The 19,606-nt window shown below is 41.2% G+C and overlaps 1 non-coding gene across 1 annotated transcript; it reads left to right on the plus strand.

Annotated features, from left to right (window-relative positions):
• Positions 1 to 856: 856 nt before the first annotated feature.
• LOC116153207 (U6 spliceosomal RNA) lies at positions 857 to 963 on the plus strand. The gene has a single exon (XR_004136995.1). It is a non-coding gene; the product is annotated as a U6 spliceosomal RNA (small nuclear RNA).
• Positions 964 to 19,606: the final 18,643 nt, after the last annotated feature.

Consider the following 19,606-nt stretch of genomic DNA (forward strand, 5'->3'; position numbering starts at 1 on the left):
AGTGCAAGGAGAGGCAAAGCAAGAGGTGAAGGAAGGAGTGCAGGGGAGGCACTGTGACAAAGGAGATGAGAACAGGAAAGGGAGGAAGGTAGATACTGAAACAGGCCAGTCCTGGAGTACGAGTAGCAAGAGAAGTGTCCTCAGGGAGAGTCTACACTGTATGGATCTGCAAGAATGAAATGATTATTGCGTTTGACCTTATCCCTTTTATAGGACTCCTGTTTACTAAAATTTTAGAATTCTTTTAATTTTTCCCCCATTCTGACAAGCAAGAAAACTCTCAATACATCTTAATTTGTAATTAAAAATAACTAAAAAAAATTAAAAATAAAAATAGCTAGCAAAATTAAATATTTTTTCATATGTTTTTGTTCATTTGTATTCTTAGTCAACTGCCATTTCACGCCTTTAATTTATTTTTCTTCTGGGATTTTTTTTCTTATTGACTCTTAAATATTTGTATATTAACAAAATTGACCTGTGTTCTAATATTGCAGATATTTTTCTCATTTTATTATTTGTCTTTTAACTTGGCTTATGATGGTGCTGCTGGTGGTGACAGGGGAATTTGGGTTTGCTATTTGCTGTTTGGTTTGGTTTGGTTTTGGCCTTATAGCTTCCTTTTTATGGTTTTGTTTTGGAGGTAATACTTAAGAAGAGCAAAAATTCTTCTAATTCAATGATTTATTAAGAGGTAAGGGAAATAGGATACAGGGAGACTAGGGTTAAAAGAAACATTAATCCTATCAAGGCATATCAGGGAAGAAAGTAACCAACCAAACCAAAGGCAACTGTATTTGTAAAACAAATTTTTGATGTTAGAACCTACTTGGAATGTTTAAGATAAACCAAAATAGTGCTTGCTTCAGCAGCATGTATACTAAAATTGGAACGAGATAGAGAAGATTAGCATGGCCCATGTTCAAAGATGATGTGCAAATTCGTGAAGCGTTCCATATTTTGGGGGAAAAAAGTATTTGGACCACAGTAAGAATTCAATAAATGGCAATAGTTGTTGAGGCAAAAAAAGATAAACCGAAATACATCCAGGATGTTGTTTTGATTGTATCTACCTTTTGCTCACCTATACCATATGATAGTCTTCGTTAGGCACTGAAGCCAGGGTAGGTTCCAGCCATGGTGACTTAAATCCTGGGGTCTGTGTCATGCAGTGTCAAGAAAGCAGATGTAGCAGCCTGTCAGTCTCATTGACTGCCTAGCATTAGTGGGAATTTCAGGACACCACACTGATATCTTCTGCAGGGTGTCACATGGTGAAGAAAGCAGTGAATGGTTGTTCTCTGGTCAGCATAACTGCTGAAGAAATAACAGTCATTTCTTTTTCTAGACACATTATTTAGAAATTCAAGCCATGGATTGGAGATTGCTTGCGTGCAAAAATGTAGTGCAAGATAAAAAGAGTAGATGAAGAAATTATGGAAAAGGAAAAATTAGAGTAGGACGAATAAGATAAAACTAGGGATAATTTTATTACACAAAATTCATACTCAAGAATTCAGTACAAGTTGTGAAATAAGGCCAGGAATTTGAGCTGCCTAGCATCAAAAGCAAAAAGAGTAAAACCAGAGGGGAGGGTATAGCTCAAGTGGTGGAGTGTATGCTTAGCATGCATGAGGTCCTGGATTCAATCCCCAGTACCTCCTCTAAAAATAAATACATAAACCTAATTACCTCCTTCCCCCAACATTTTTTTTTTAAAAAAAGAGTGAAACACTTTTTTTCAATCACTCCTGATACTGAGTTCTGAGAGAAATTTCTCCACTGAGTAACCATTAAGACAATAATGCCCTATAACCTAGTTGATAAGACCCTCAGCAACATATAAACAGTGAACAATATGAGCCCTCTGTGTAGGCAGCTAAGGGGAGTTATTGATATTTTTATACCCATTGATTCTTGTACAAAAAGCATTGAAAATGTCTTCCATTTCTTGATTAACAAATCCTATTAGATAAGGGAAAATAGATGTTATAAATGTTCATAACATTTGGTTCAAAGTCCATGAGACAAATTTGTGTTCCTTTGAATTCCTGTAGCAAAATTTTCAATGTTGCAGAGCGAGCTTGGACAAGAATTTTATAGCAAAAAAAAAAAAAAAAAAAAAAAAAAAAAAAGACTTTCACATTAAACTGTGTAATTCCTTGCTGGTTTTTATTATTGCAGTATTTTATTATTTTTTGTCAGTGAGGGGGATACATATTTATGTTTGTTTTTAACGGAGGTACTGGGGATTGAACCCAGGACCTCGTGCATGCTAAGCATGTGCTCTACCACTTGATCTATATACTCCCCCTACCTTGCTGGCTTTTATTCCTACCCAGTTCAAACTATCCTTTTTATAACTCTGCAGGATACTTAATAAACAATATTTTATTGTAATAATGATTTGAACTGCACAGTTGATTTGCTACCCACATGACTACTTTTCCTTCTATTAAAAGTGGTTTTGCATGTGTTTTTCAAATAAGTCGATTGAGCAATAAGAGTGATGAAGAGGGTAGCTCAGAGGAAGAGAGTTAACAAGAATCGAAGGGAGGAGATGGTACCCGTTTTTGTGGCATCTCATTTTTGTCCCTGTGCTCTTATAGACACAGAAATGGAGCAAATGCACACTTTATGGAATACAATCAGCCTGCGTGAAGACTGTCCTGTATTTGGAATTAGTTTTGGAAGCAGAACAGAGGTGTGTTTTTCATTATGCCACATTGGATTTTCGCATTGGAGAGTATAATTACCAAACCCAGCCCTCAAACCACTGCAAAAACATCACATGCTTCTTACACACATTTTTTCCCTTCAAACTAGCACTCAAGCGCCCACCAAGGGCCCTGCCCACAGTAGGGTTCGTTTAAAATTCTTTGCAAACACAGTTGTAACATGGCTCCCATCCACAAAACAAGTATTATCAGAGTTAAATCATAGGATTATTCTTATATTACAGATAACTAGGTACAGTTAATGTATAATCGTTATTATATTAGGGCCCTGGGCCAGAGTCCCCCTGTGTATAAAATTGCCCTCCAGGAGTCAGGCTCTCAACAATGCACTAGTATCTCTTTCAAGCTTACAATGAACTTGCGCTATAAACTTGGAAGTTTAGAAGGTCAATTCAGTTTGGAGTTTAACTTCTATTTAATTTAAAGTTTGGAAGCAGTGCTAAGGAAAAATGGAGACAGAAAGAGGTAGACATTTTATGCTGTTTTTCCTCCCAAGAGCTCATGTGGGGGTCGGTGAGAAATTCTAGGCACCAAGCTCTCTTATGGTCCCCCTTCCTCGCTGCCCGTTGCGAACCCATTATTCTCCCCACTCACCCCTGCAGGCTTGGGGGATGGCAGTTACTAAGGCTCTTCCTAGGCAGGGGCAGTTTCTAATTGATTTTTGTTCCAGCAGCTTAAAAGATTTAACACAGCTTTTTGAAGAACCTCAGTCAAGGGAAGTAGCATGGGAAAGGGAGTCATTTATCACCTCGGTTAGTTTGGAATATACACTAATATAATGCAAGATGGTTTAGGTGATCTGTTAACAAAGACTTAACATTTTAATAGTTAATTTTTTATAGTAATAATAACTTACATTCAAATAACATTTACTATGGGTTGGACATTATGCCTTATCTCTATTAACTCATTTGGTTCTCAGAACAACTCTTAAGAAGAGGGTAAGTAATGTTACTGTCCCCTGTTACAGATGAGGAAACCAAGGCACAGAAAGAGCAAGTGCTTTGTCCCTGGTTTTTTAGGAAGTACAGGTAAAGCCTGGATTTGAACCTATAAAATCTAGCTCCAGTTTCTGTGCAATTAAGCACTTTCCAGCTCTTCTCACCCAGGGTTCACTGAGAGAATCAAACCCTAGTGCTCTAGGACATCCATTGTGCCTAATGAATCACCTTCTCGCCTATGCACCTGGAATAATAATAGCTATGTATATGGTATACATCCTAGTAGCTTCAGAAAAAGTTACTTAAATCATTTTCTGCTTAACTCTCTCATATTGCCCATTTGCTGAAAAAAGCCATTTGATTATACTGTATAGTATGTCCTAGAGAAATGTGTAACTAGTAGTATTAATTACTGCTATGGACTGAATGGTGCTTCCCCCTTCACATATTGAAGCCTAATCCCTAATGTGAAAGTATTTGGAGATGGGGCTATGGAAGGTATTTAGGATTGGGTGAGATCATGAGGGTGGAGCCCCATGATGGAATTGGTTCCCTTGTAATAAAAGGAAGAGCCCAGAGCGCACACACACACACACACACACACACACACACACACACACACACACACACAGTCTCTCTCTCTCTCTGCCATGTGAGGACATAGCAAGAAGATGGCCAACAGGGAGTGGCCCTCACCAGATGCCAAATCTGCTGGCACCTTGATCTCAGGAATTCTCAGCCCCCAAAACTGTGAGAAATAAATTTATTGTTTTAGCCATCTTGTCTACAGTATCTTTGTTATAGCCGCCCAAACTAACAAAGACAATTATCTATTATTGTATAAAAGATTACTCCAAAACTTAGTAGCCAAAACAACAAACATTTATTATCTCATAATTTATATGGGTCAGAAATGAAAGCTTATGTTTATACAAAAACCCATGCCCAAATGTTCCAAAAACTGGAAACAATTCAAATGTTCTTCAGCAAGTGAGTGATTAAACCAGTTGCGGTAAATTCATACCATTGAATACTGCTCAGCAACAAAAAGGCAAAAAGGAGCAAACTATTGATACATGCAGCAACTCTGGTGTATATCAAGGGAATTATGCTAAATCAAAAAAAAAAAGCCAGTTTCAAACAGTTACATGACTCCATTTATATGACATTCTCAAAATGAGAAAATTATAGATACAGAACAGATTCGTGGTTGTCAAGCTTTCAGGAGAGTGGAGGAGAATGGTGGCTGTGGCTATCAAGGGGTAGCATGCGGGGTCTGTGTGATGAAAGTAGCTTATATACTGTTAGTAATTAGAGCAAGGATATCAATATAATGCAGAAGTTGTGTTCAGTTAAATGTGATTTTTTTCCTATCATTTTAATATTTTGTGCCAACAAGTAACATCAACTGAAAGTAAAACACTTAATATAGCGGAAGACAGCAAAGCTATGGGTGTGGATACAATCCTCCCAAAGTCTTCTCCTTGGCTCCATTTATCTGATTGGCTGCTTCTCCCCATCACTGTGGATTTTGCATTCTTTGCCATAATTCAACAATCACAAGTCTTCCTTTCAGCTATGTTTCATTTATCTATTGCTGCAATAACAAACCACCCCAAAACTCAGTGGTTTAAAACAACATAAATATGTAATTTGCCATTGTTCTGGTGATTTTGGTGGGGCTTAGAAGGAACATCTCCTCTCTGCCTCACAGTATCTGGGACCTCAATTCAGATGACTCCAGTGGACTGGGGGCTGGAAGAGCTGAGGACTGGCGGGGTTTCTCTATTTCTCACTCTTTTTGTTTCTCTCTTTTCTGTCCATGTGAATAGCTCAGGCTTCCTCATAGCATGTTAATCTCAAGGTGGTGGAACTTCATACAGAGCAGTTGACGTCTCTCAACCGCTGCATTCCCAAAGTCTGTGGTGGAAGCCCCAAGTTTTCTTATGATCTAACCTCAGAAGTACTAGAACATCCCTTTTGCTGCATTCTGTTGGTCAAGCAAGTTACTAGGGCCAGCTGAGATTCAAGGACAGGGAGCTAGATTCTACTTCTCAATGGGAGGAATAACAAAAAAAACTGTGACCATATTTTATCAAAAGTCCTTTTCATCAAAATAGTTTGACTTGTTTTAATCCCATATTTACTGTAGTCCTTTTATTAGGAATTTGCCATGTCTTTTTTAATTGGGCTAGTTATTTATTTTGGTGGTGCTCTAATTATCAAGGTCTATAGATTTTGAATGGTTTATGCCAACTGTATTTTGTCCACAAACTTTGTTGTTTTGAGTACGAGATTTCACAGAACTCAGCATTTTCAGGAATACATATATCGCATACACCCCATTACAGCAGAAACACCTGTAAATATGTGTGCTTACCATCCTAGGGTTTTAACTGAGTGTTTCGAGCCTCAGCTTAGACTCAGCATTTCTTAAGAAGCCCCAATTTCTTATTTTAACCTTTGATCCCAATGCAGAAGTGCATTGTTACATCAAACAAGACTCATTCTTCAAGCAGAAACTGCCAAGAAGAGGCAGTAATAAAAACTGATCTTCTGTGAAGAAGATGGAGATTGACTTCAAGGTGCAATTGGGAAAGTGATTTTTCAGATTATTGTTGTTTCTGTTTTAGTCATTTAGCACTTTGTTATACGTGTGGCATGATGGAGAATCACATGGAAATTTAGCTGAAGTCATGTAAAGCCTTCAGTTGGCATAATGCCCAGAGGAATTTGTGTGTGTGTGCGCGTGTATGTGTGTGTGTCTGTGAGAGAGAGAGAGAGGCTGGCCAATCTGTCATTCAGAAGGTCTGTTGAATTCTTTCTGTGCCTACTTGCCCCCTCATCACCCTTTTGTTAAGTACTTTTCGAAACACAAGAACACTGCAAAGACACCAAATCCCATTTACAACTGAAGCTAAGATATTGACTTTTCCTCCAACCACATCCTCTGTGGAAATAAAACCACACACATGTGCACACACACATGGGCGCGAGCGCGTGCACACACACACACACACACACACACACACACACAACTTACCACTCAGAACTCAAGTGCCACCGATGAAGGCTAAGTCCCAGCACCAGATTTCTGACATAAAACTCCATATCAAGATAAAAGCGTTCACAAAAAATGCTCTATAAGATTGCCTGAATTAGTAGCACTATTGAGATGAAAGTCTTAACGTCTTATGAGTCACAGACCAAATTTCAACAAAAATTTCTTGACAAGCTATATATTAAGCACCATATGAGGACATATGAGGAGGATGTATGAAAAGAAAGAAGATAATTCACTTCTTATTACACAGTTGCTGGGGCCCAAAACCTAAATTCCCGTTTGGCTTCTTTCTTTTCAAAGCCGCAGGTAAGTGCTGTAAAATCGATCATTCCGAATATGTTTAATCCAGATGCATCTGGATGCACCCCACCAACTCCTGAGCTGCCTTCCTGGTCCAGGCCACCACCATCTCTGCCATGGACTAGAGCAGGAGCCTCCTAGCCGTTCTTCCTTCTTCTACCCCACTCCACCCCACCCCACCCCATACTGTCTATTCTCAGCAGCCAGGGTGTCCTTAAAAATGAAATCAGATAGCTCCTCCAGCACTCAGAATGAAGTCCCAACTCCTAACCATGGTCGAGACCTCTGCCTCTCTCCTACCTCACCTCTCCTGCTTTCTGCTAGTTCACTCCAGATCGCTGTACTTTGAACACTCCTAGTTCATGTTCAGTTTGGGTCTTTTGCACTGCTATTTCTTCTGCCTGGAAACTTCCTCCACTTGTCCCGCCCCCAGACATTCACTGGATTTGGATCTCTACTCAGATGTCACTTCCTCAGAGAGACCTTCCCTGACCTAAAATATCATAGCTAAAACAGGAGAAACTCCCATCTCCTCACCCTGTCCTCTTACCCTGAATTTTTTTTTGTCTTCCTAGCCCTTCACATTAACTCTTTATCTTTGTCTTTGTTTTCCTTCCTCACTGAAATGAAACTCCAAGAGCTTTGTCAATTTTAACTGTAATCATCCCAATGCCTAGAACACTGCCTGCCCCAGAGTAAATATTCAATAAGTGTTTGTTGAGTGAATGCATGCATGAATGAATGAGCACCTATCCTGGCAGAGCTCGGATCTACACTGGAAGACAAACGTGGATACAGCCATGGGCATGCGATGTGATTACTCTGTGACAGTTGCGTGTGCATGGTATTTGTGGAGCAGGGAGGACTGAGTCACTGACTGCTTAGGGAGGGCAGGGCCAGAGTTTTTTCACCTGGATCTTGAAGGATGAGTAAGGGTTCATCAGATGGAGAAGACTGCAGAGGATATTTCAAGCAGAAGAAATAGTGGATGCAAAGGCTTGGATGTGAAAACGTAACATGGGGGGAAGCTAGTGGTTTCATTGTGCCTGGAAAGCAGAATGTGCAAACATGTGGCAGAGGGAAATGTGAAAAGAGAGTGGCAGAGGTGAATTGATCAGCTCAGAGCCAGAAATGACTTTCCAAGGAACTTGGAGGAGCCACTGGAGTTGAAGAAGATGAAATAATCTTCAGTGGTTCACAGTTTCTTGGCCGCTGTGTGGTGGATAGTGTGAGGCAGGAAAGCTTTGCTGTTCTCCTAGCCAGGAATGATGGTTACGGGGGTGCATTTGGAGAGAGCATGGAGGGGGTCTTGGTGACCTAGATATGGGGGACAAGGGATAGAGGGGAACAAGCTTTTAAATTTGAGCCACTTGGTGACATTTATCCTGGTAAGGAACTTGGAAGGAAACCCAAGTTTGGGGAGTAAGGAAAAGAAATAGTTGTCACCCACGTCTGCCCAGTGTTCCTCCTCTCCAAGCCCCTCAGCAGTCATTTGTTACTTTCCAGCCATCCAGTTAGTGGGGGTGCCCAGCTGCCCCTGTTTTGCAGCAAACAGCACAGGGCTGGCCCCAGCCCTGCTCCTCCCTTCCACCCACTGAGCCTCAGTTGTTAGGTCATACATGTGTGCCTGCCTCTCTCTTCCCTTGAGACAAAACCTCTCCCAGGTGGCTCTTTCTCTGGAAAATAGATTCCAAGCAATCTGCCCCACAAGACGTGCTCAGACATGCCAAATCCCAACGTGGGTAAGACATAAGCTTGAGCTTAGACCCACTCAAAGTACGTGTTTAATATTGAACCTCTGTTATTATTTTATGCAATTTTTAAATCATACAAGTAATACATGAATACTTTCCCATTATTAAAAAATGCAGACAATACAGAAGTACACAAAGACTTGAGAGCTCCTTTTCACTGAAAAATTTTAAAAAGTACACTCCCCCTCTTCGGAGTAAGATGTGTCTCTTTTCAGTCCTTTATTACACATACACACACACACACACACACACACCCCATATATATACACACACATACATACATACATATATACATATAGAAATAATATATGGTTTTGTATGCTATATTTGGGCTCAGATTATATTGCAAACTTTTTCACTTAAATATGTGTCTTCAAAGGTTTTCACATCAGTAAATATAAATCTGCTTCTTTCTTTTCAAACTACTGAATAGTGTTCCATGGCAGAGATGTATATATTTGTCATTTAATCATTCCCCTTCTCACGGATTCATAGGTTGCTTCCAAGTTTGCAAGATTATAAACAGTGCTACAATGAATATCTTTGTACACTCTATTTTGTGTACATTTGCAAATGTTTCTCTAATGTGGATACCTGGAAGTAGAATTGGTGGGCAGTCCTAAAGGTATTCCATTTTAATTTTGCTGGAGGCTGCCAGTTTTCCTTTTCCATCTTATTAAGTGCTTCCAGAGAAACCTTCCTGAGACTGTAATGTCAGTTATATCCTAACAGGATTCTTGCTGAGGCCGACATCAGTCCGGGGACAAGCCCAACACTCATGCTGTCAGCTGTGCAGGAGCCCAGAAGGCTAGGAACCCTGGGCCCCAGGCACCATTCTTAGGGCTTGATAGCTTTTCTGGGGCTGCCAAAAGGTTTGAGATCTGAGAAAATTGATTGCTTCAAGATATGAAAAGAAAAACAGAATATTGAGTTAAACACAGATTTACTAAATAATTATAAAATGTAGCATGTGTTGACTTCAGTGATAGCGGACTTAGTATTCATAAATGTTTCCTATCGAGCACCCTGCAATTCTCCTGAGTTCTCTCCCTGACCTAGGGGAGGGACCAGAGCCAGCCCTCTTGGCTTGTCCTTCCCACGTTCAGGGAAGAGATTCATTCAGAAATTTCCTTTTTCCCTTCCCTGGCTTTTTGGGGAGGGGGCTTTCCAAGGGGGTTCCTTTCTGCTCCTCTTCAGGAAGGAGGCAAGTTCAACTTGGACAGCACTTTGGGGAGAGAGCTCCCTTCTCCAGGAGGGGGCAGTATTAGGGAAGGGACAGCGTTTGTCAGGTGGCAAACACGGGGGAAAATTCTTCTGCCATCTGGGGGAGGAGACGAAAGGCAGTGAGGGCCTGGAGGGACCCAAGCACTCAGTGGGGCGGGGCCTCCGGGTCACAGACACCCTGCTGTGGAGATGAGGAGGCAGGCGATAGCTGGGCTTTCTCTCTGACCTCAGTTTTATTCTGAATTTCAAGCTTGTCTTCAATTAATTCATTTTCCTCTAGTGTTTGATTTCTAGTGTGGCAATGACATTGCACCTTACTATTTTTCATCATTAAAGTATCATATTTCAGCAGCACTGTGGGCTAAACAGTCTTTGCAGGGTAGGCTGGGGGCCTAATCAGTTATACTGTTTCTATGAGAAAACACTTTGGGGTTTCCAGCAGTGGATTCACAGATGAACGTCTGGAGTATGATCCATTCTCGACTAAACGCTGTTCACGTGCACCACGTATGAGACGACCAGACGTTTCTGTTTTCCGAGGAAGTTCCAGTTTGTGATTCCCTGGGAAGTGTCCCAGGTCAGAGAGTGTTTTCTTCCAGGTCACTCTGTAGTAAGCTACATCGTTCTGTGGATGTGGGGTGCCTTCTTGATTGGCCTGGCTAAATTATGTTGTTTTGTAAGCTGGTGACTTTGTAGTTTACAAAATGACCCATGAAATTTGGCAGCTTGCAAGGATTGAAAGCTCAACGTGCATTTCTAAGAGTACAGACATTCCCGTTGGCCACTTGGGCTGTAAACCCCCCAGGTTCTCCTGCTGGGCGTTGTTGGTGGTCTTCATTTTCTCCTTTTCTCTTACTCTCCCCTGCAGCCCAGCCTGGAGCTCTGCTTGGGATCTTTAAAGATGTAGTGAACTAAGCTCTGTTGAAATTCTAGCAATTGCCTCACTACTGCCCCCTCCCACCTTCTCCCCAAGAAAATGACCTGATTGTAGAAATCTCTTTATAGGAACATTCCAGATCTGATGACCTCAGTTTGCTCCTTTGTTAGACAATGGAGGTTGAGTTGTGGTCTTCACCCTGGAATTCCCTTCCCCACACACTCAGAAGAGCTCCATATAGGCATGAAGGGTCCACTAATGGATTTCATGTTTCAGAAAGCCTCCCAAATGTTTAGTTATCTGAAATAAAGCTGCGCAGGAAAATGAAAACATCAAACATCTTTTGCTTTTGGCTGAAATTACACAAACTCACCAGTTGAGACGTTGACCATAAGGATATGAGGAAAAGATGGCCCTATTTTCAGAGATTTCACTGTCTAGCAGGATACTTGGTAAATACTTAACACATGCTTGTTGAATTAAACTGAGAGCCAAGAAACACTGGAGGTGATTATATTCCCCAACTCGGCCGTCCTGAAATGCCCAGAACCCTCAGTCCTTGTCGTGGCCACTGCACTCAAAAGAGGTTGGTGGCTGCCCATACCTTTTGTTCTAAGGAGCCCTACAAGGGCTGCCCATACTCCCAGAACATCTCGCCCCAACTTGACCTGAAAGTCTCAGCTAATACCACTTTGAGGGGTTAAGCCACTGTTCCCATTCAAATACATTACTAGGAGGGGTGGGAGGGACATGTGGTTCAAACATGTGGAGGGATGCACGTGTGTGGTGTGTGGTGGTTATTAAGGGAAAGGAAGAGTGGGGAGGCTGGGTGTCTCTAATTCCTTTTATTACCATTGAGCCACAGACTATTTCTGTCAGGTTATCTCATTAGCACTTTGGAAGCCTTGGAAACTTGGCTGTGTGGACATAAAAAAAGCAAATGGCACTGGTGGTGCACTTGAGTCCTGCACTGCCTAACCCGGTAGCCACCAGCCCTTAGAATTCCGGTAGTCCAACTTGAGATGTGCTGTAAATATAAAAAGGACACCAGTTTTCAAAGACTTAGCATGGGGGGGGGGGGGACATAAAATATCTCATTAGTCATTTTTTATATTGATTACATGCTGAGATGAAAGTACTTTGGCTAGATGGGCTAAATGAAATCTATTATTAAAGTAATTCTACCTGTTTCTTTTTATTTTCTTAAAGATGGCTACTGGAAATTTTAAAATGATATACGTGGTATTGTATTGCTATGAACAGCACCACTCTAGTGGCTAGAAGGAAAGACCCACTCTAGAGGGCGCTAAAGTCCGGTGCATGGGCAGAGGAGCCAGTGGAATGAGGCCCTGCAAAGGCAGAAATGTCACTAGGGGGAAAGGGTGGCCTCAACGCAGGGGGAGGAACAAAGACTCGCGTGTATCTGGTTGACAGCCTGGCTAAGCACACAGGGACTCTCTCCATCCCTTCCCATCCCAAAGTCGTTAAATCAGTTGGCTGATTTCTCTCCTAAGTCAGGGAATGGAGTAAGAAGGAGGGGCTGATTGCTATGGTTCTAAACAGATTTGGCTTGGGACTAGCCTCTGGGGTGATTACCTTCTGATTCTGGGTTCTACATGTAGGTTACTGAAATGTTAGTTACGAGCTTGATATTTCCATCAGGCTTGGGAAAACCAATAATTCGACTGATTTAAAAATTTCAAATAATATATTTTAATCATAAGGACTTGTTTTTACTGTTTTCCTAAACTGACTTTGCAGATCAGTGCATAGACATTGATATCCAAGCAGGAGTAACTGGATTTTTCATAGTGGTTTACAGTTTTGAATGTCCTTTTCAGCAAATTATCACTTTTTATTGTCACAACATCTTGTGAAGCAGGCAAGGCATGTATAGATTTTTATCCATATGTTATAGCTAAGAAACCAAAAAAAAAAAAAAAAAAAGGTTGCCTTGACCAGCATTTGAAAGCTGTTAAATGACAGAGTTAGGAATGGACTATGGGTGACCTCATTGAAAACCTTGGCTTCTGGACTTAAGTGGCTTCTCCTGGTGTACAGAGGACCACTGAGGTGGGCCAGGGCATGAGTAGTAGACAGCTTCCTGAATTCAAGCAATTCTGCCCCCTTAAAGATCAGGAAAGTAATTTACAGAGCCTGCACGTCAAGATTTGGAAAGATGCCATTTGGAATCCAGGGAAGGAGCCTAATTGGAGCGCAGCCTTCCACTCAGCAGGAATGCCTTTGAAGTCAGTGCCTCTGTTTAATTCCCTCAGGCGACCTCCCTGGTAGCACTCCAGAAGGCCTAGCTGGTTCCTCTGCAGAGAGAGGTTCTGAGCTGCAGGCAGAGCCCAGCAGAGGGTGCTGAGAGCTTACTGCTTCAGGGTGAGACAAGGCGCGAGAACTGCCCACTTTGCAGAGGTGGATGCTGGAAGAGGAGAGAACTTAAGGAAACAATGGGTATAAGAGCTTTTCTATCCAGTAGAGCGATGGTGATAGTAGTGATGATGATGATGATGTAAGTAGTGGCCAGGATTCACCTGGGTGTGGTGTGACTTGAAAATGTTAGGGGGTCTGGAACAAGTACTCAGTTTCTACCATGTGTTTGAGTTAAAGCACTTGGTCCTAGGATGGCAGCCAACAACACCAGGAAATGTGAGGCAGAGAAGTTATGGAATCAGAAAGCTGAGGGGAATAGTAGAAATGATCCCTGTGTCAATGCCTCAGATTATTTCACTGGTCTTGACTGCACCTTTGTGATATTTTTAGAGATCACGATGAGCACTGACATGCTCCATGGTGGGCAAATAGTTTCAGCCACTTATCCAGATCCTCACAAATCATTGCACAATCAAACTTGGAACCACAGTTATTCAACAGAGTGATGGAATCAAAAGGGACCCAAGTGATGTCCATTGCCTTCATTTTATAATTAAGAAAATGAGATCCAGAGATGGGAAATAACTTGCCGAAGGTCGCATAGCTAGTAGTGACCTTGAATGAGAACTAGACACGGTGAAGTATCAACATTACGGTCAGGAATGCAGGCTGTAGAATCAGATCTGGCTTCAAATCTGGGATCTGACAATTATTTGTTCTGTAATTTGGCAAGTTATATAACTTTTCTGATCTTAGTTTCTTCATCTGAACAATAAGGATTTTAAAAAAAGTATCTACCTCAAAGGTATTAAGTGGTATAATAAACGTGAAGTATTTACATAGTATGTGCTCCTTGCAAACATTCAATAAATGGTTATGGATAATATTAATTTAATAATAATCAGTTTTAATGACTTTCAGGCCAGAATTCACTCTTTATTAGGAAGACTCCCAGAATCTTCCTCAAGTCTTTGGAGTGATTATACATGTCTGCTGTGACATCTTCGTAGAAGATTGTATGAATGATATTAAGGAAGTTATTTGACTTCACAGTTTCCTTATATACAAAATAAGAGAAAACCATACGGGCTCAGGTCAGATGATATAACAAAAAGACCCCCAAACTGAGTAGCTTAAGCAGGATAGGAGCTTGTTTCTCCTTCATGTAACACACCAGAGGTAGGCAATACAGGACTGGTAGGATGGTCTGCCATTCTCAACACTTGAATCTCATCTTTAGGTTTAAAGTGATTTCTCCAGTTCTTACATTTTCTCAGGCAAATGGGACCAGAAGGTATTTGCCTGATCCTTTCAAAATTATGACCAGGAGTAGCACCCACCACTTCTCTCATTTATTTTTTTATTGAAATGTAGTTGATTTACAATATTTTATTAGTTTCAGGTGTGCAACATAGTGATTCAGTGTTTTTAAGTTTTTACTGTGTTAAGAATTATTACAAGATAATGGCTATAATTCCCTGTGCTTATATAATACATCCTTGTTGCTTATCTATTTTATACATAGTAGTTTGTATCTGCTAATCCCCTACCCCTATCTTTCCCCTCCCCTCCCCCCTCTCCCCACTGGTAACCACTAGTTTTTTCTCTGTATCTGTGAGTCTGTTTCTGTTTTGCTATATATATTCATTTGTATTATTTTTTAGATTCCACGTATAAGTGACCTCATACAGCATTTGTATTTCTCTGTCTGATTTCACTAAGCATAATATTCTCCAGGTTCACCCATGTTGCTGCAAATAGCAGAATTTCATTCTTTTTATGGCTGAGTAATATTCCATTTATGTATATACCACTGTTTTTTAATCTATTTGTCTGTTGATGGACATTTAGGTTGCTTCCACATCTTGGCTATTGTAAACAGTGCTGCTATGAACAGTAGGGTGTGTGTGTCTTTTTGAATTAGGGTTTTCTTTTCTTTTTCTTTTTTTTTTTTTGATATATACTCAGGGAGTGGAAATGCTAGGTCATATGGTAGGTAGTTCTATTTTTAGTTTTTTGAGGAACTTCCATACTGTTTTCTATAGTGGTTGCCCCAAATTTCATTCCTACCAACAGTGCACAAGGGTTCCCTTTTCTCCACATCCTCCCCAACATCTCACTTCTGTCATTTAAATGCCCAAAACTCAGTCACATGATCACACCTAATGGCAAGGGTAGCTGGGAAATAGAGGCTTCTGCTGGGCAATAATGTAATAGAGAAAAAGAACAATATTAGGCTAAAACCTGAAGTTTGTCCCAAGGTCCTTACTGTTGTAGCCAGGGAAATTGCTGCTGAAATAAGGGCTGATATCTCTGAAGATCTATCCACCCTACTTTTCACAGCAGAGCCTAGGAAAGTCTCTTCTCTCAAAATCGTTTGATTCTTGGTTTGTGATCAAAAGGTAATTTAGAAGCAAGGCACTTGCTGGTGGTTCTAGAAAGAGTGATAAAGGATTACTAATGTAAAGGAGAGCTGGAAAAGGAGTGGAAAAGCCATGAAGCAACCAAGAAATGTGTTTTGCTGTTGGAGCAGGAGAGAACAAACAAGGAAGTGATGTGCTGTGTTATGAAATACGGATGCTGCTTTAACCGTTAGAGGATTACGTTCTATTCTGGGAAGGAGGTGCCCATCCAGTGCATGGCCGACCCAGAGCAATTCCCCTTCTACACCTGCTTAGTCTGGAGAAGGCTTCTGGAGGCCAGTCTAGGAGTCTGGATCCAGGAAAATTTTTCTGAAATGCTAGATAATAGTTTCCAATATCTCTCGCAAGCAGATGATTTCTAGAACGTAAACACCCTTTTGACCTGCTTTGGGGCCACCTAACCAGGAACAGAGCAGTTTGTGAGATGCTTGGTGATTCAGGCTCTGGAAGAAAATGATTGAGATGGGAAAATCCAGGCAAGGATTCCAGAGGCTATGCCCTGGGGCTGGGCCTCTAATAGGCTCGGGGGGACTTGCTGTGCCATTTCAGTTATCAGAAGAATGCCTGATGGTGACCTCCTCTGGAAGGTCTCTCAGATTCAGCCTTTCCTCCCCATTCCCTCTGCTGGTGCTCTAGGCTCGGCCCTCGGGATTCTGTGACAGGCTTGTTATCCTGTCTAACTTGTCTCCTTGCTGCTCAGCCTTCATTCCTCAAAGCCAACCTGCATATTGTTGCCATGATAATTCTGTAAAATCCTTTTCGTTATAAGCCTTCTGTAACTTAGAATTTACCAAGTGGAGGAGTTATTAGGGTTGTTTCATCATTCTCTGTCTCTGTTCTTTTGTTGTTGTTGTTGAGCTGGAGTTTTTTTTACATGTACTTTTATAATAAACGTATAATTTTTGTAATAATGAAAAGACAAAGTCAGTTTTAAATGCCTCAAAAGTTGGGAAAAGGGGGTAGTGGGTATAGCCTAGTGGTAGAGTGCATGCTTAGCATGTATGAGGTCCTGGGTTTAATCCCCAGTATCTCCATTAAACAAACAAACAAACAAACAAATAAACCTAATTACTCCCCCCCGAAAAAAGGCCTGGGAAAAAAATTGTTTTTAAAGTTGAGAAGAGGGCAGTTGGAAGCTACTGTGGCATTCATTTCTTATTTATCAAGTCTATATTCTTTGGGGCACCATTTGGGGCCTCCATAAGTGGTCCTACTCTAGCTACTACACATACTCTCTCCCAGTTCTTCAATATAGGCTGTTATTCTTTCCTCATGTTATACTGTCAAACTCTGTCTTCTCAGCCCACTTAAGGTCAGACCACAGAGCTAGTTAAAATCTCACCTTCCTGGACTATTTTAATTCTAAAACTTATCTATCACTTCTTTGCCATTTTATTTGTTCCTGTCCCACACTCTGTAGAAAATTGGAGATGCCCTTTTAATTGTTGCCAACTATTTTACCTGCATTTGTCTCCCATATGAATTCCAAGTTCTGTGAGGACGAGGGTGAGCTCTTGTAAACTCCTTGCTTTCCTCACACCATCTGGCATAGTTCTAAATACATAATAGGTAATCCATTGATAATTATATTTTGAGAACTTTATTCACATCTTAGCTAAATGATTTAACATGTGTCAGACCACTTCCCACAAAATATTTGAAGGAGGATTTCATAGGGACGGTAACCACAAATACAAAAGAATAAAAAGCTAATGGGGGGATTTGGGGTATCAGTAACAGCGTGACTATGTGGCCTTGGAAAACATCACCTTTGCCCTAACTTGCAATCCAATCACTCTCCACGTGACTCTTGGCTGTTCTGACCACTGCCCTGATGAGACAATCTTATGTCCTCAGCAGATTGTGAACTTCACTGTCTACAACAAGTTCCTGCCCCCACCATATGGACGAGTTGGCTCATTTTTCTCAATTCCATCAGCATCTGAAGTGCCCCTTTCTCCAAGAAGCAGGCTTTAAATGCTATCAGTGATCACACCTCCTGTAAGCCTGAATTTCTAAATAAGGTACTCCTCTGCAGTTGTCACTCAAAAGCAGGAACTTGTGTCACTGTACATTTGGCTGTAAAATCTGTTTGCTTACCCAGTTATTTTGTCCATCATCCTCGGGGTCAAGCAGGATGTGGCTCTATTAATTATTGATCTTAGATTGTCAGTTCTTAGAGAGCTCACGTGATGTATTTTTTAACACGCCTGAGGCATTTCCTGGCCTGAAAATACCCTTCCAAATGATTGTTACGTGGTACCTTTAAACAAGGTCACCTGCGTAAAAACTCATGTCTGAATTCTCACTCCTAGGCTGATGACAGAACCAAATAGAAAGTCTAAGTAGCTCAGAGCTGCAAGGTAAACCCCACTGTTAGCAGCGTGACCTTGTACCATTTATTTCACCCCTTTCTTTTGAAAGTGAAATACGGATGATAATAGTACCCATCTCACGGTATTGTTTTAAGGATTAAATGAGATAATGCACGTAAAGTGCCTAATAACATTCATAGCTACTGTTTTTGTAGTCATTTCCATAATTCCTTGAGAGAGAAGACAGCTGAGCAGTAGAATGTCCAAATCCGTAGCTTCTCAGTATATTTGTTGAATTGAAATGGTTCTGAGTCCTGTGTTTTGAAGTCAGCAGAGGCCTGAGCTTTTCAGCCAATGTAGTTTAGTGACTGTATCAAAAGACTGACAGGACTGACAAGAGAAACAATGAAGAAGCAATAAAAACAAATGGCTGTTATGCAGATGGGGAGGGAAAGAGTGAGAGTTGCTACCTCAGGCTCCATAGTTGGGCTTTGGTTTATCATAACTCAACCACTCCAAATAGCCTGAGGGTTTTCATCTTTGGACGAGGGTTCCCAGTGTGTAAGTGGTGTCTTCCTTTAAGCTGCAGTAGAGAATTGACTGGTAAAAAGCAATCCATTTGTGTTTGGTTTGTGGGAGGGATCAACGTCTGGAAGGTCATTGAAATTTTATTGTATGAATGTTTCAAACTGATGTAAATATCTAGACAGAGCTCACAAAGGACAAAACATTAAATCCAAGAGAGAACCAGCCAGAACAGCGTTATGGGTGTTTCCCTTCTGAAAGCCTCTTCCTGCGCTTCACGGCTCTGTCTCTGCATTTTAACACCTACATGCCAAGTCAGTGGTAGACCAGGTGTCTAACCAACCTGTCCTGCCGAAAGCTGATTTGGCCTAGTGTTTGGACTTCAGGAAATCTTCAAGAAAAGAGACATAAAGCCACAGGAGGAAGGAAGTAGGTCTTTGGCGGTAGCTCCTGCAACCTGCTCGGCTTTTGAGAAAGGCCAGAGAGGCAGCTCCTTTGAGGCTTCAAGCATGGTCCCCACGGTTTTGTGCTTGGTCTTTCAGGTAAGTGAGGAGAATGACTTAGCACTGCTGCTCCTGAGTACTCTGCTTTTTCACTGCCCCCTTCTGGGGCTGTCAGTGGTCTCAGCGTAGCAACCTGGAGAAGAATCTGACCACAGTGAGAACAGTATAGGAATTTATAAACTAGATGGAGAATTCTGCCCAACCCAATATGATATAACCATTTTCTTTTATAAAACAAGATGATTGTAATGGAAAGGAAAATGGCAATATTTTCTTTCTTTCTCAACACCAGACAAAACCGTTTTGGTCCCTGGGCAAATTTAATGCAGAAGGATGAAAGAGATGTTTCTCAAGTCTTCTCATCGTTTTGTATGATACCCTGTGTCCCTGTAGCAAGAATCAAAGACATGGTTTCTTGCGTTTCTTTTTCTGTCCCCTGAACCAATACAAAACGTCACATCTCTGGGGCCGTATGATGAAAAGTCCGACCTGTCAGAGCATAGTCCTCTATGGGACACTTTAAAATGACCTCTCGGCAGATGGTCCTGCTATCTCTGCCCATC

The sequence above is a fragment of the Camelus dromedarius genome, chromosome 4 (assembly GCF_036321535.1).
Source record: "Camelus dromedarius isolate mCamDro1 chromosome 4, mCamDro1.pat, whole genome shotgun sequence".
NCBI classification, from domain to species: domain Eukaryota; kingdom Metazoa; phylum Chordata; class Mammalia; order Artiodactyla; family Camelidae; genus Camelus; species Camelus dromedarius.